The following is a 15,331-nucleotide window of genomic DNA, read 5'->3' as shown; positions in this document are numbered from 1 at the left end:
TGCTTATGCCCGGGCAGTTGTATTGGTTCCACAATTCCATTCAAGTTCGGACCAAGGCCTTGACCGGGTCGGAAGCCATTCTTCAGCATCTCCCACGCCACCATCATAAGTACTTGTGGCAATTCCATTCTTTTCGCTTGAGCAGTGCACACATTCTCCTTAATATGAAAAACCGATCCGTCTAGCCTTTCCACACTTTGAATAGGAGGAATTGAACATTCCGGGTATAAAGAATTGTTGCCTTCTCCATGGATCACTATTTCTTGGTGATTCCACACAAACTTCAGGCTCTGATGCAAAGTGGAAGGAACCGCGCCAGCCATGTGGATCCATGGTCTCCCGATCAGCAGGTTGTAACAAGTAGATATGTCCATCACTTGGAACTTCACAATGAACTCCACAGGCCCAATCTCCAGAAACAAATCGATCTCTCCAACAACATCTCTTTGGGCTCCGTCAAATCCTTTGACACTGACTTGACTGTCACGGAGTTTCCCGACGTCTATCCCTAATGCTCGTAGAGTGGCAACAGGACATATATTCACAGCAGAGCCTCCGTCGACCAATACTTTGGAGATGAACTTATCCCTGCATTTGATGGTGATGTTCAATGCTTTGTTATGCCCCAAACCTTCAGGTGGCAACTCGTCGTTATGAAAAGAGACCCGGTGGGCCTCAAGGATCTCCCCTACCATAGCCGATAATTTCTCACTGGAAGTCTCGGCCGGAACGTAGGCTTCGTTCAGTATTTTCACTAGAGCGCTCCTATGAGCTTCAGAACTCATCAATAATGCGAATAAGGAAATCTGAGCTGGCATTTTCTTCAATTGTTCTACAACAGAATATTCCTTCGTTGGCATTTTTCTCCAGAATTCTTCGACTTCAGCTTCTGTAACGGCCTTCTTCGGACTATTTTCCTTGCTTGACGCCCCTCGTGCTATCTCTTCGGGGGCCTAGCACCGTCCAGACCTAGTCATTCCGGTGGCAACGGCTTCCACGACTACTTTTCCTTTCCCTTTGTCTCTTTCACCAGATTGATAATCCCAGGGGACTGCTTTGGTGTTGCGAGAAGGTGTTGGGGCAACGAAAGCTGTGATCCTGGGCCTTGGGGTGAGCACTTCGAATGGGGCCCTCTTTTGAACCGTGATTATTGGAGCAACACAAGCCGACGATTCAACCTCCTCCCTTTCTTTAATTGGCACGATAGTCCCCTCCAGATTGCAATCTTCATCAAGGGTGATCATGTGCACATTTGCATCGCCATGATTCAGCAGCGGATTGTTGTTTATGTTCGGGGGAGCTTCCTTAAGCTGTATGACCCCTTCCTTGATCAACGTCTCAACTCTATCCTTGAGAGCAAAGCAGCTTCCGGTATCATGCCCTGCAATTCCTGAATGATATGCACAATGTTTAGTCCCGTCATACCATCCCGGGATGGGATCAGGAGTTCTTCCTTGAATCGGTTGGAGTATCCCTGCCATTTTCAGCCTCTCGTACAGTTGGGCTAAAGGTTCGGCTAATGGTGTATAAGTTTTGGTTGGTCTTCTTTCGACATTTGGGCGTGGTCTAGGGGTGTTTTGTGGGCGGTTTGGTGAATGGTACTGGGGTTGCGTTGCGTAGGTTGGACGGTGTTGTGGTGGGTTTTGGTAGGAAGGTGACCGGGGTGAGTAGTATGTTGGTTGAGTATGATAGACCGGAAGGGGGGTAGGTGGGGGTTGGTAATAAGGCTGAGGTATTTGGGTGTACTGGCTGTAGTGCGAGGGCTGGGGTGAAGAATATTGGCGGGTTGATTTTGGGGTGGGTCTTTGATCTTGGATGGCCATGACCGGGGATACTCCGTCTCTCTTCTTCTTAGCAGGGTCCGCCTGAATGGCCTTACTTGTGGCCTGCAAAGCCGCAAGATTTGTAACTCTTCCTGTTTTTATCCCTTCTTCTATGAAGTCCCCCATCCTGATGACTTCAGCAAACTTCTGCCCAATGACACTTAACATTCTCTCATAATATGTGGGGTCCTTTAGAGATTGTACGAAAAGCATCGTCATTTCACTCTCTGCCATTGGAGGCTGGACTTTTGCCGCTTCTGCTCTCCAGCGCATAGCGTATTCCCGGAAAGTTTCTGTTGATTTTCTCTCCAGCTTCATCAAATAAAACCGGTCCGGGATAGTCTCAGTGTTGAACCTGAATCTGTCCATGAATTCCTGGGCCATATCTCCCCAACTGTGCCACCTCTGCGGGTCTTGGTATGTGTACCAATCGAGTGCCTCTCCAGTTAAGCTCCTTATAAACAGTTTCATTCTGATAGCTTGATTTTTACCCACTCCGACAAGCTTATCGCAATATGATCTCAAATGAGCCCGAGGGTTTCCCTTCCCGTCGAACAAGTCAAACTTCGGCACCTTATATCCAGCAGGTAACTCAATGTCCGGGTGAATGCACAGATCTTCATATTCAAGTCCTTCACATCCCCTGTTGGTTTGGATGTTCCTGACTGCTTCCCTCAGACTGCGAAGCTCTTTTGCCACATCTTCGTCCGCTCTTGCCCTAGCTTCCCTTTCCAACTCTTCATAGGGGTCAACTTCTGGATGTTGCAAGGCCTGTGCCTGGGTAGTGAAAGGATGAGCTTCTGCCGCATACTGTGTGTTATGGCTGGCAATATGCGCCAATGGTGTATGGTGAACTGTTTGGTAGTTTTGGGTATGTGGGTTAATTTGGGTAACTGCAGGTTGAGGAATGTAAGGAGTAGCGAAAGGTTGTGAATTGGTTTGTTGGAAGTTAATTTGCTGGAGGTTGGCTTGTTGCTGGTCATTTGGTTGTGAAGTAGTTTGTTGTATGTTGGCTTGTTGCGAGATGGTTTGTTGTTGGATAGTTTGTTGCGGGATGGTTGGTTGCGGGTGGATCTGGTGTGGAATGGTTTGTTGTGGATTTGACTGTTGTGAGGCGGATTGTTGGTTAGTTTGTTGGGGGTTGGAGGTATTTGGATGGACTGTGTAAAGCGGAGGGTTTGAGGGAGAAGGTTGTGGAGCGGGTGAATCGACAGGCGAAAAGGATGGTGGAATTGTTGTGTTTGTTCTTTGCTCAGGGTGAGGGGCGTTCAAAGTGATGGACAGATTGGTGAGATTCCGCAGTCGCTCAATTTCGGTCTGCATATTGGCCATTTGCTGCAACAATTGGGCAATGAGTTCATCATTTCCCCCTCCTGAAGCCTCAGGTTCCTCTCTTGGAAGAGTGACGAGTCCCAAGCCAGTCTGTTCGGATGCCCCTGAATCATTCATATTACCGGATGTTCGTGCTTTTGATCTCGTGAAGTATGGGTGGTCTGCCAGTTCACAGTCAACACGAATCAACCTCTGGGGGATAGTAAAAAATAAACCTTTTAAGAATGAAGAAAGTTGTGTTAGTATGGTCCGAATGATTGTTGTTTAAAATAATATGGAGATTTAGCAGATAATGTTGAAATAAGCACATGTTGCATAGCAAATAAGCACATATTGCGTAGCAAACATACATTGAATAGCAAACAAAACATATTGCAAACAAACATATATTGAATAGCAAACAAAACATATCGGAAGGAAATCAATGCGTCCTATTATGCAAGGGACCTTTTGTGCCAAAGGTAGGCCTAGCGTGGATTCGAAGGATAACATATGTAGTCATGTGTCATTCCAGTGTGCTATTAATTGAAAGCCCAAAACGAATACAATCCCAATGCAAAAGAAATTATTACAATCGCTATTGAACAAGTTAACTAAAATGAAGCTGGCCCTTCGTCGCTCTTGAACCTCTTGGTTGCCCGAATTGACTGATCGATCTTTCGGCGATTCTGGGCAAGGTATGACATAGCTAGAACACCCCCTGTTTTGATGCCTTCTTTGATACAAGTATCGCCCTGTTCAGCCAGAAGTGTATCCAACTCTTGCATACTTTGCTCGTAACTAAGTGCTTGCTGCTTCCAATTCTCTGCTTCCCTTTCCTTTTCCTTAAGTTGCGCATGATGCTCGGCTTCAGAAACAAGACTTTTCTTACGCAGAGTAATATGCATGCTTCGGCTTCCCCATCCTTAATCCGATCTTTCAAACTAACACCGGGTTTGATTGATTCCTCCAAATCAGCGGCCAGCCATTCCACATAGTTGTCCTCGCACCCAGCTTGGTATCTATTTGGCTCAACTGAATCTGCTTTTGTGGTCTCTTTCAATTTCCACATGCGAATAACCTCTTTTGCAAAAGGAATTTTCCCTTCTTTGTAGTCAACACAGTAATGATTCATATCTGCCACTAAAGGTATGTTTTGCTTCCTCCCTGATTGTCTCAAAACTCTCAGCGGGGCGTAAGGCTGCAAACCTCGAAGTCCTATCAAGACCAAAAATGGTACGATCTTCGTTCGAAACACCAGAACCTCAGACGGAAACCAACTGAACATCCATTGCATCGAGTCATCGTTCAAATGGCTAAGAAATTCTACCCACTCTTTCACACACTTTGGTTTCTCAAATGATTTCGCTGTCAAGATAGCGCCTGGAACATGACCCAGAATGTGATTCTCACCCGTCGGCTTCTGGAACGCTAGACCCCCGTTGACTTTTTGAAGATGTTCCATCAGCCAAATTTGCAGAAGCAAGTTGCATCCTTCAAAATGCTTATACCCGCGCTTACAACGCCCTAATGCTCGGTAGATATCTGCCACGACCATAGGGACTAGAGTGTAGTGTTTCCCGTCGATGCCACCAAAAAGAGCCTTAGTTACAATAACAAGATGGGTGTGAATGTCTTTTGTGGTTCCTTTAGGAAATACTATAGTCCCTAAAAAACATACTGCGAAAGCGAAGCACCGTTTCTGCTTCCAAGAGTCATATGAGAAGAATTCATCCTGATGATCGACGAAACTCCTTTGATAACCGAATCTGTGATACAAATACTCGAGTGGTATCATAGACTTCTGCAAACATTCCACACCTTTACCCTCTCTGAACCCGAAGCTGTCAGCAAATTCTTTTGGTAAAGGTTGCCTCGGAATAATCATGCCACAATTTTGCCATTTTCTTGGTTTACGTAATAATGCCACATTTTCTATATAGCCTCCTATTTCCTCTAACAACGGAGTCATCTCAATGTTGCCAAATCTAAACACGACCCTCTTTTCATCCCAAAACACAGTTGCAGCCTCGATGATGTCTCTGCAGGGCTGGATATCCATCAAAGACGGTAAGTGTTCCAATGCTCCACGTACAACCCGCTGTCCGTAATCCCCCAAATCAACCCACCATGCTGTTAGTTGGGAAGGGACGCTCAAAACCATGCTGAATCTCGGGTAGGCATTGTGTTGACTCATGGTTACCTGTGTTCACAAATGGTTAGTTCTACCTAAATAGCACATGGTCCACATAACGCACATTCATCCTTCAAATCAATGCACATAACGTGATAACCGTCGCTCGGGGTCGTAGACCCACCTGGACATTTTGGAAGAGGTTGACTAATGGACTTAATACACCCTGGGTATTAAGCCTCCTAGGTTCGTGCATGCCCTTAAAGGGTTTTGGCTTAGCTCTATCTTAGGCTGACTAGGAGTTGTTTTCCTATGACGCAAGGCTCCCCCAAGCGGACAACTTGGGAGTGGAAAGTCCGTGGCCGTCGACTGCACCGCTGATCGACTAAATCCACTAGACCAATCCAACTAAAGGGGTAATTTAGTAGTGCACGGGCGCAAACTGCGAAGCCGCTTTAAGTGTGTGAATATGTGTGAGTTTTCCAGGAGTAGAAGAAATATGAGCGGAATGCCAATTTAAGGAAAGCAATAACATACGTATTACATAGAAAATTTACGTAATAAAACAATCACTTAAAAGAACATAAAAAAAAATAAAGCAACAATAAAGGCAAAAAATAAAGAAAACAACCAAATATCCAACAAATTTAATTATTAACCTAAGTTGTTATGGTTAAGAACCTAAAAGTCCCCAGCGGAGTCGCCAAGCTGTTATACCCCTTTTTAACCGGGGAGTTGAAGCGGAAGTACAACATATTGGAGATTCCTAAATATGCTTTGTTTATTTTTAAGGAGTCGCCACCTAATTGATTTTTATGGTGAATTAGGACACCTAAATGTTAACTAAGGTAAAGTTAAAATTAAACCTCTGTTAATAGTCTGCTTAACCAGTGTGATCTAGGTAAGAGTTCTATATTATCCTAAAGGGAAGGGGTTAGGCATCCTTTAGAATCCGTTAACTTACGGTTATCCGACTAAACTTAGGTTAATTAATCAATGTTGGGTATAGTATTTAAGTTTTAGGAAATAGCTTGTGCATATTACTAAGACTTCAAAGACAAAGTATAATAATGTCATTTGAAGAAAAAAAATATAATAGTAATTTCATAAAGGAAACGTTGAGACTTATAAATGTTGTTAAAATTTTGGATGAGAGTAATAATGTTGTTTAAAATAAGACTCGTAAAAGACTCCAAATAATAACGCTATTTAAAATGATACTACTGGTTTGCATAAAAGAGATTTTAGAAGGCTATTTAAAACAAAGTTTACAAATATTGCTAAGGTTTTAAATAAAATGCTATTTAGAAAAAGATTTGTAGAAAAATGTGATAATTTGCATAAAAGGAAATTTCAAATGCCATTTAAAAAAATAAACTTATGAATGTTGATATAATTTTAAATACTAGTGCTATTTTTACAATAAAAACTTGCAAAAGATAATTTACATATGAGTAGATGAAAATGCGAGTTTATACAACGCTTTAATAGATATTTGAAACAACTGAACGCGGAGGTATTAGTTGACTTTGCATTTTAGAAGTATAAACAAGATTATGTTTCATTAACTACATCGGCTAAAGCATTCATATTATGGATAAACCTTAAAAATGTTTACAAAATATTCCTTAGTTCCTATTTGCATGTTAGTGGCGTTTAAAATTTCCAAGATAATAAGAATAGAACATGATTCCTTTAACTCAAAAATATGAATTTAAGCTATTGAAAAATTAGTTATTCTAAAAGTAAATATTATAGATACTATAAATAACTTTAATATAAAAAGAAAGAAAATGAAACTTATGGAATTAGTTGTTAGTTTTCTTTAAATTAACTACCCATTACACTAATCTAACCCACTAATTTACTAAGGTTCGCCTAATCTAAACAAATAAACAAGTAAGATGTTAATCAGGTAATTACAAATTAAATGCACATAAAAAATAAAGAAGTAAAATGATTTGAATGGGCTCAGCCCATTTTCGTATTGCTGCTGTTTGCTGCCATTGTTATGGGCCTCGGCCCAAAATTCTTTTTATTTTTTTCTTGGCTGCGGATGGGGCTGACTCGAGAGGAGGATTTTGTTGGGCTTTTAGCCCAACACCGAATGCGGAGGAGAACGAGTCCTCGGACTCGTACGCAATAGTCATGCATAAGAACAAAAGGAAAGGATTAGTATATAATCAATGAATAAGGTTAAATACATAAAAAAAATATAAACCCAAGACAGCCCAGTCGGTGATGTGTATCTTGTGTATATTCAAACATACTTCGCACATTCATGATTCTACGACAGCCTACTTATAGTATATAGGCAAACAACTCCTAGACATGGCAGCAATAAACACTTACAATGTTTTACGATTCAATGTCCCTTTTAAGCCAAATCCCTATATGCTCATATAGGCTCTAATTGAATACGGGATATATGTCTATATGATACTGACCATAAAAATAGAGTAAATACATATTTCACATATAGGTAGCCATCTGATTTAAAGATGCTTTTGCCAGTATGAATGTCATTCAGTGGCAAAGGATTCGCTAGCTTCATTCTAAAACAAGAGCAAATATAGGATGCACGCAGGACACAATCATTCTAAACATGATCACTAGATTAAACAAAAGAAAAGAAAGAAAAGCCTAGATACTATGCATATAACTGAACCAATCTAAAAAATGGGTATGATAAACAGAATTGAACAAACAGAGCATAAAAGCATACAGCAGTCCAAAAACATGCTCAAAATCAGGCTACTATTCTTTCAACATGGGCAACATTTATAAGCATATAATTAAACAATACTCAAACTAAACTACATTTTTCTGACCTAAAACTGGGCAAGCCCTTAACTCATAAGACTCAGACGTCTAGTCTCAAGTAAGTTACTGAAAAGCCAAAACAAGTATAAAGCAGTTCAAACAACACTTAGGCACAAGCCAGACCTTAAACTATCATTGATATATCATAAACCACAAAAAAAATCAGATAACTGCACAAAAAAAAGGAACCACGCCTAAAAAAATACTCCAAGAATAAGTGCGAATAATAGAATCTAACACTCGACTTCTCAACTGAATTACAGGGAGAGGAGAATAACATTGATTTGACATATTTAACTCGAGTTAAAGAAAGTTTCAACAGATTCAGATTTTTACAACACCACATTCAAACCATTTAAGGTCACTGTTTTGCTCAAACTAACTAGGAACTATATCTAACGCAATACAACTTAAATGACATGCCCAGATGAAAAAGGAAGTAGAGAAACTAGGCTTAAAACAACAAACAATATCTTGACCATGTCATTATTTCAACTCAACTGCCCAAACCTTATGCAAAGCAATTTTAAATTAACCAAAAGACTGAATAAAAATATAAACATGCTTGATTATACCAACTGACGTTAACACTGATTCACCCGTAACAGTGATATTTGGCAAAAATACTCATATTTGCGAATGGACAGATTTACAGACACAGGGATGGGATGCCAGGTTCAAATACATCTAGACAACATATAAGCCAGACTCCACATAGAAGAGGGGAAAAGAAAAGGCAAAGCTTTTTCTAAAGATAGTGAACAAATCCAGGGCAGTTCAGCCTACTTCTAGACTTATCAAGATTAATAGTGAGAATCAGGACAATCTGGACAACTAGTGTTAGCAGCTTCAAGCCCATTTTGATGTCATTTCACACTTAGCCAAGTTTGTAAGACCTTTTTCCATTGGTTAGACACACTGAATGGTGAACAAAGCCTTGTAAAGTATAAATTCAACTAACAAAGACAATTTCAAACAGATTTACAATGCTTAATACAAGTTGCCATCCCATAATATAGCAACTCAGTCAAACTACATATAAATACCCTCCCAAGGTAAGCAAGCAAGTTAAAAGCTAATCCCATAAACATAGTTGGTTAGACAAATTAGGTCACTATGCCTGATTAGATTAAGGAAGAAAAATGTGATAGTGTGTTATGGCCAACATCCCAAATTATATCTCAACAGGTTCAAGATTATAAAGCATTATAGTTTCAAATTTCAGCACTCCTCAATAACAGGTTTATGTCTTATGTCCTTTAGTCCATTTTACTCAAATAAGCAACAAGCTAAAGACAGGTTGATTACACTATTATGCCCAACCAACTGAATTCGATCATGCCTAGGCCTTATTACGTAATAATCGACTAACTACTCTTACCATAATAGCATGTTGACACAGGACACGCATTTAAACTAGACGAATCATATTCATATAATGCCCAAAGACCTACTTAAAATGGACCAGGTTATGCTAAACAGACTAAATCTCTTAAGTCCACTGAACAACAAATGCAACCAATCATAAAGCGTATGAAACTAAACCCAAACAAGAAAGTAACTGCCAGGAAATAAACTGAACCAAACAGGGGACTAATTAACACAAATGGTGCCTAATAAACTTAACAAAACAGGAAACCAAACATTCTAACACATGCGCGGATATTCAGACTATGTACGCAAATCCAATAAAAAGCAATATTTGAACTAGCACCGGACCACTAAATCAAAAAATAAAATGAAGACAAGAAAGGGAAAGAAGAATCACCTGCTTCGGATGCAGCGAATTGGGATTTTGAATCTCCGATCTACGCTCGAATTCTCAAGATACCAGGATCCCTTTTAAGTGCGATTTTCGTCTATAATGAAGTCGAACCTTCGTTTCTAAGGTTTCGACTCACTTAAACAGAACGAAAACGGAAACAGAGAAATTAAGATCCAAAAAAAAAGATGGACTCGATAGAAATTCTATGGCTGAAAACTTCTTAGTTTTGGGGGTTCGATGTTTGAAGCTTCTTCTATCTCATTTTCCCCATCAAAAAACCCCCGATGGTTCCTCTTTATAGGTTTTTGCCTGCTTGCTTTTTTTTGTTTTTTTGCGCTTGAAAAAGGGAAGGAGCGGGAGAGAGAGAGGAGTGGGGGACAAGGGTGAGTGGGGAGCGGAGAAGAAGGAAGGAAAAGGGGGGAAGTGGGAGCGGCGGCGAGGGAGGCGGGAAAGGGAGAAAGAGGAAGCGGCGGAGGGAGTGAAAAAAGAATGAAGGGAAACCCTAGGGTTTCCCTTATGTTGAAGCTGATGCGGGTTGGACCCGGTTCATTTATGGACTGGGTTGATTTTTGGACTGGGTATTAAGAGAATGGGCCAGGGAATTAAAAACATGGACTGGTCTAAAAATTGAGATAAAAATATGGGCTAGCCCAAAATATTTAGGAGCTAATTGGACTTTGATTCGGGGTCCAATAAATCAAAATACGGACCGAGTGCAAGAAATAGTTTGGCTTCAAAAATTTGAAATAAGAGACCCATTTTAATTAACGATGTATTAAGGGTGCCAGAATATCACCTAATACGGAAATATGTAATTATAAAAGATCCGGATAATAAAATTATATGATGTTGCAATGACCGTGCAATAATATTTAATAACAAACGCTATCATTTAAATGTGCGAAATAAATGCGATGTGTATGCGGAAGTTGGTAGAACGTTGAGAAATGCAAGTTTCAATAATACTAAATAATAGCAGCAAACAAATAGCGGTAGTAATACTGCTAATAATGATAACAATAATGATAATGGTATTAATGATAATGCTGATAAAAAATAATAATAGATATAATAATAATAGTAGATAACAAATATTGATAATTAATAACAAAAAAAAACAATAAGAATAATGATAATAATTAATAATAATAATAAAGATGATAATAATTAATAATAACAATAATAGTGGTAATAATAAAACAATAATGATAATAAGAATAAGAAATAATAATGATGATAATAATAATAATAAATAACAATTATTGATAAAATAATGATAATAATTAATCATAACGATGATAATGATGATTAATAATTAATAACAAAGATAACGCTGATAACAATGATTAGTAATCAATAATAATAATAATAATAATAATAATAATAATAATGGAAATAACAAGAATAATAATAATTAATGACAATTAGTAATAAATGATAATTTTAAGAATAATAATAATAATAATAATAATAATAATAATAATAATAATAATAATAATAATAATAATGATAATGATAATAATAACTGCAGTAGAATAATACGACGTGGGTGTTAATAAGAGACTAATAATTATAGTAAAACTTAAATGCATTTTTTAAAAAAAAATTCTCAAAATACCAGAAGTATAAATAGGTATTTCGGAGGAGAGGCGGGACAAAATTGGGTGTCAACATTCATGCGACTTCTCTTGAAGGTAAAAACGTGGGCATCGAAGGAGAACAAGCAAGCGATAGATTAGTTAAACGAAAAAGGTATGTAAGGCTAATCCTTTCCTTCTAAGGCATGAATCTTCCTAATTTTCCATAATCATCCTATACGATGGAGACTATGAGTCCATGAATATACAAAGCTACATACGCACATGATTAAGAAAGGAAATGTGATACGAGCATGATGATGATGATGATGAATATAAGTATGAGGAATTCTAGGGTAATACAAGATGTCCATGAAGCTAATAATTCTAAGTATGGTTTCATCGAAGCTTCTCTTTGCGTACACTCACCTTAAATTGTTAGTTCCTTCAAGGTGAGATATGATGTTGATGATTACTCCATAATATAATCGGGGGTTCACGACCTTATGTCACCCCGACATAGCCATAGTTGCCTTCAAATTCTAGTGTATAATGATGCTAGGTCATGATATGTCTATGAGACATACAATAATGTAAGTTTATGATATACTTATGCGAGGTATGAAAATGTTAAGTTATGAATGACTATGTGATGATTCGATCCCACCGTGCCTAAATGGCCGGGCATGTCACCGAGAAGGTGGGCTGCATACGATTCCGCCGTGCCTGAATGGCCGGGCATGTCACCACTAAGACGGGCTGCTATGTATACACCGTGCCTAGAGGGCCGGGCATGATCACCACTAGTGGACGGCACATGATGGTTACCCGGACGCGGGTTAACGATGATGACTATGATGCGATGATATATGCGCTATGATGAAACATGTACTATGACTATACCTATTTATGTAAACGATGTATGTATGAAATGTATTCACCTATAAAACTCATGTAGGTTATATCTTCCTCCTATGGCTTATGATTCTTCTATTATGTTCATTTCATTCTTGCCTTGCATACTCAGTAGAATGTTCGTACTGACGTCCGTTTTCTTTGGACGCTATGTTCATGCCCACAGGTAGACAGGGAGGTGAGCTTGATCCAGACTCGTAGGAGCTAGTAGCTGATTTGAGAGCACTCCATTGTTCCGGAGGTGCTGTTGATTATTCTTTTGTGTACATATGTATATTTTGGGCATGACGGGGTCTTGTCCCGTCCATATGTCTAGTACTCTAGTAGAGGCTCGTAGATACGCATGTGTGGGCAGTATGGTCTCATGATGCTACGATTGTGTATATATTGTTATTTTGATAGCCGAAGGGCTTATGTATATAAAATTAATTATGTTTTCAAGTGAAAAATGGTTGCCTTATGATTATGAGTATATGAATGGTAAAGAAGTGTATAATGACTATGACGAGTAAGGAAATGAGTGGTGCTCGGTGGTTAGCCCCGAGTACCTGTCACGGCCCCTAGTCGGGTCGTGACAGGATCCCCATTCCATGATGTCTCCAAATTTGATCTAATTCTTCATCTTGGCACATATCGCAACCATTTTTTGAGAGTCAAGACAGCATCAGAATCTTTAGAACAATTCTTAATCGTTGTCGACATAGTTATTTCTAATGGCAAAAATCTATCAACGTTCTCACTCAGGAACGTCTAATTTCAAACTAATCGGCAGCTCCCTAACGTGAAAATGCACTTGAATCAAAGATATTAATTTGTCTAAGGCAGAGTCTCCGTATTACAAACCAATGACCTGTCACTAGTCTGTGACACTACTTTGATGCGAACTCTGTAGTAATAGAAATTCTTCAAGTGACTTTTATGCATGTCATAGCACAAATTTATACAGCTAAATTAAATGCAATCATGTGAATGAGAAGCGGAGATCCATTGCCAGATGTTACAGTAACAAATGTTTTCAGGAAACAACTCTAATAACTTTTGCAGTCAATTCTTATCCACCAATGTGATTAATAAAATTCCTGCATAAGAGATAAATTTATTTCAAGAAAGTAAAAGGAACTCTAGGCAAACCAAAATTAAAGGCATGCAATCAATAAATTTAAGAATAGTTGATATTGTCTGGAAAAGAAAATCAAGACTTTAAATGCTTTCCTTGAAATTAAGCAGCTTCTTCGTTTACCTCTATATAGGGACGGGTGATATAGAGTTACTTGAAAGCCGTACAATAAGTGATTCATGGATAACATAATGGAACTGAAACCAATCCTCCCATACCGTTCGCATCCTATCAATATTTGTAGAAAATAGATGAACTGTTCATATTCACTAAAAAAGTGAAGTTGGCGCAACAATAGATCTTTTCTATTTGACACAAAATTTTCTGGATGGTTTAACCTTGTTTACTTCGTCTTGCGCAGAGCTTACAAAATTCTCCTTCCGAGAGCAAAGAGCAAGCAAGGTAATCAAGAACCAGAAGCCGATTGAATTGGAAATTTTTAGCAGAATATAGAACGGCAAAGACACGTGGCTAATGTTTCTGGGTTCAACTCCAAAATAGTTGCCTGAAGATTCTTTTGCTGATTTTTCAAATTTAGAGCCTGTTTGGAAAGCCACCTGGTAATTGGAATTGGTGTAATTACTGCCCTAGTAATTACACAGTAATAATTATAATGACATGTTTGTTTGTCATAATATAATTATAGTGTAATTATAAGCGTGTTGTTTGGTTGCACAAGTGTAATTACATAGTTAGTTTAATTTAAAAATAACATTTGATTATAAAAAAATTAAAATTAAGATTTAAAAAATATGTGCCTTTATAAATGATATTAAATTAGTTATTTAATAGTACATTGTTTCTTAAAAATATGTCAATTAATAATCATATATTTGTAACTAATATTGTAAAAAATAATTGATATATAATTTCAAAATAATAATATTTTATTTTTAATTGATTATAAAACTTAAAGCATACCTTTTTTGTGAGAACAACATGGGATTGGATATTTGGCAAAAAAAGAATATTTATAAATATAATGCCATAACATTATTCAAATGTTTGACAAAATTCTATCAACTGTAAGTGAAAAATAAACAGCATGCAATGTGAAATAACAAGTCAATAGTACTAAAGAAAATATTTTTCAAATAAAAAATATAACCCAAATTCAAAATCCAAAAGAAAAAAATTTAACATAATACTCTTATGTCAAATTCCAACGTTACATAAGTAAGTTTTAACGTAACATAAGTAAATACTCCTATAATTCAAAAGAAAGGGAAAATATAAGTCTATAACCTCATTCACAACGAAATTCTACTTTAATAACGTCACCTATTATATGTCAAGTTTGTTAATGACTCATTCTTTATAATATTAAGAGATGTAATTTAAAAAATTAGAATATTAACACGGTTATGCTAAATGAATAAACTAAAAAACTAAAACAAATACGAGCAATTACATGGAACCACAAGAAGTAAATGTTGAGAATGAAAAGAAAGGAAATGAAATATAAATACTATATAAAAAAATATATTTAAAAAAATAAAAATAATTAAAAAGTAAAATAAAAATAAATAAATAATATAAATAAAAAATAAATCAGAAAAGAGAAGAAATTAAAAAAAAATAGAAATAAAACATAAATTAAAATAAAATTAAAAAGAAATAAACTAAAAGGTAACCCAGTAATTACAAAGTGTAATTACATCAATTCTCAACCCCCCCCCCCCCCCCCCCCCCCCCTCCACCTCCCTACCTCCGAGAATTGGATAGTGTAATTACACCCAATTCCAATTACCTGAGTGGCTTTCCAAACAGGCCCTTGGTGAAGTTTTAACTTCATCATCCCAACTTGTGAGAAATCTGGCATGTTTTGGAAAGTTCGGGTAGGATTTGATGAGAATGTTAATTCTT

Source organism: Lycium barbarum, chromosome 8 (genome assembly GCF_019175385.1).
Source record: "Lycium barbarum isolate Lr01 chromosome 8, ASM1917538v2, whole genome shotgun sequence".
Taxonomy (NCBI): domain Eukaryota; kingdom Viridiplantae; phylum Streptophyta; class Magnoliopsida; order Solanales; family Solanaceae; genus Lycium; species Lycium barbarum.
The sequence above is the reverse complement of the archived record's forward strand: the minus strand, read 5'-3'. Positions refer to the sequence as shown.